The sequence below is a fragment of the Odontomachus brunneus genome, unplaced genomic scaffold (genome assembly GCF_010583005.1).
Source record: "Odontomachus brunneus isolate Ranch 3 - 2012 unplaced genomic scaffold, Obru_v1 Obru_scaffold_320, whole genome shotgun sequence".
In the NCBI taxonomy this organism is placed as follows: domain Eukaryota; kingdom Metazoa; phylum Arthropoda; class Insecta; order Hymenoptera; family Formicidae; genus Odontomachus; species Odontomachus brunneus.
In genome coordinates this window covers 122188-124955 of record NW_022639770.1, presented here as the reverse complement: position 1 = coordinate 124955, position 2768 = coordinate 122188, and the positions used below count along the sequence as shown (strand labels likewise).

General features: G+C 53.8%; 1 long non-coding RNA gene across 1 annotated transcript; it reads right to left on the bottom strand.

Annotated features, from left to right (window-relative positions):
* Positions 1–6: 6 nt before the first annotated feature.
* Positions 7–1535, bottom strand: LOC116853429. Its single transcript, XR_004379966.1, has 3 exons — positions 855–1535; positions 410–611; positions 7–346 (listed from the first exon to the last, which is right to left on the bottom strand). It is a non-coding gene; the product is annotated as an uncharacterized LOC116853429 (long non-coding RNA).
* Positions 1536–2768: the final 1233 nt, after the last annotated feature.

Genomic DNA, 2768 nt, shown 5'->3' with positions numbered 1-2768 from the left:
CGACAGCCGGTGCGCTGAAGGCGGCTATCTAGGACAACACGACACGAGCACTGTATGCTAAACTTTAAATTGTAATTACCACCGGGGGTAATGTCCCCGGTGGAACATTAACTGAGTAAAATAAAGGCGTATATCTGTTAAAAAGTATTGTAGTAGAAAATAGAAATTACAAAAATGGAGAAAATAGAAATTACAAGCTTAGAAGCCTCATACCTGAGAGTCAGCGGTGAGATACTGACACTCACTGCTGACAATTTCTGTTACCTCGTGCATCTCTTCTCCTCTGGCTACCTCCAGGCTGTTGCTGCGCAGCGGTGTCAGAGAGGCAGGGTGCAACACTTTTTCACTATTTGTGAACAATTTGCATAATTAATTATAACATCCAAGCATACCTGCCTGCCCTCCTAACCTCAAAGTGTCACATCACTTTGTGTGACACACCGCTGTATTTTTGAGTGTTGGGAGTGGCTGTCGCTGCGTGGATGCTTCCGGTGGCTTCCTTCTGGTGCCAACAATATTTGCATTGAATAGTTTTTGCAGTTTTTTTAGTATTCAGAGTTGTTTGTTGGGAAACCGCTGCCGCTGTATTGCAGTGAGGCAGCGGTAAGGCACTGGAAAGAAGCATATATAATAAATAACATCAGATACCAGAAGTAAGCCTGGAGTATTATTTATTTATAAGCACGGAACCATTGAATCACAAAAATCTCTCTCACTATTTCGCAAGTGTGTTTGTGCGCGGCTGGCTCAGCTGAGGAGCCAGCAGGTCAGAGAAACGAATCTCTGCCGGGGCCGCGCTTGCTGCATCTTTACAATAGAATATTTGCAGAGACGATTAGCGTAGGAGGTGTTACCGGGAGTGACGTGGTTGCTGGATAGCTGCTGGGAGAAGTCCTCAGCCTGTGTGGACAGATCTCAGCGGTGACACAGTGACCGCTGACTCGAGCCTCTCTGAAACTGTCCTCTCTGGCTGTGCGTCCAGGTCAAGCGGTTGTGCAGCGGGAAGTGAAGCCTGCTCTCTCCTTCGTGGGGACGATCCGGTGTTACGGACACCTAGTGGACGCACGCTGGTGAGGCTCCACATTGCACAGGCAGTGACAGGCGGATCCCGCACATAACCTCTCCGGCTCGGATCTTTTTCTGCAAATATCAATTCAATCAGGCATTTATCCACTGTGCGAGCGCGCGCGTTGCGTCGGGGACGTTGGCGCGTGACGAACGGGCGACGTTAGCTCGTCGCGGCGACCCGGGTGCGACCACGTATGTCGGTTAACCGGGGCGAGTGCGATCGCCGTTCCGATACTGCGCTTCGTCGCTCGCGCGCGTATTTCACAGCTTTTCACAAGTTTTCACTATTTTCACGATGGCCGAGGGTCGCCCGGAGGTCGTGGTGATCCCGGAACATCGGGCGCGCGGACGCGCACGCGGGCGGCTCCGGAGCCTGCCTCCGAGGGTGAGCGGCGTCTCACCCGAGTCGCGGCAACGCGCGGCGGGCCACTGTCCACCAGGACAACGACCGCCACGACCACCACGCGCACAACAAGAAGCACCAGGTCCACCGCTGCCGCCACAACACTACGTCCGCCGCCGCCAACCGCGCGGTCGCGGAACACGCCGTCGCCGTCGGCGTACGTCACGGCGTCTTCAGGAAAATACGCCGTGTCCCCCTCGTACGCGGCCGTCACGAGGGCACCGGCCACAAGGACATCCTCGTCGAGAGCGACAGCCGGTGCGCCGAGGGCGGCTATCTTGGTCAACACGACACGAGCGCCGCTGCAGCCGGAAACGATACCGGTGAGTCGAGCGGGCGCGGCCACAAACTGCGCGCCTCGCGATAGAGCCGCGACTCGCGAGTCGGATCCTGCCGGCGCGTTCTCACGTGTCGGCGTGCTGCGCGACTTTTACGAGTCGCCGCCTGATTCGCGGCCGGCGAGCGTGCCTCAAGAGTGGTTCTCACCGCCGTCGGACGATGCGGATCCGAGGCGCGTCTCGCCGGCCTCGACAGAATGAAAATAATGACTTAGCACAGAGTAGAGCGAAATTCGTATAAGTTTCGTTATACTGTGTGTGAGAGAGGGATAGCTAGTTTAGTGCTTAATTAAGGGATAATTCCGGTTTTTTCGTTGTCCAGGTCTCGCGCGCGTTGCTTGCCCTGTTGACAGAATGAAAACAATAATGACTTAGTACAGAGTACGGCGAAATTCGTATAAGTTTTGCTATACTGTGTGAGAGAGATAATTAGTTTGGTGCTTAATTAGCGGTAATTAGTAAGTAATTAGCAGACGTAATTGACAGGTGGACAGTGGTCCTGTGCATGCTGGGGGAGACTGCGTCAGTGCAGGTGCGAATAGAAGTCCCGTGCCTGTCATTGTTGTGTTGTTCGGGCGGCGTGACCTCTGAGACATGCCTGTATCGTAACGGCAAATTTATATTACTTGTACACGCACCGGCGTTAATGCCGTCCGAATATCCGTGTGACTCGCACACGATAACGCGTCACTCATACACTGCTGCGTGTAGGTGAGCTAAGAGCAGCACGGAGTGGCGGAGGGAGCTAGCGGTATACGATCGTCGGACGCTTGGAGAGGGAATAGTGGTGGGAGTCGCGGCGATCTTCCATCCTCTATCGCAAACGTAAGAACGAGAGAAATAGCATTATAAGACGTCTGGACAGAAATGCCGTCCTAAAATACGTGTGACACACACTAAGAAAACGCTTGACTCACACTGTCTCGTCTATACGTGAGCAATACGCGGTGTCCCGACGA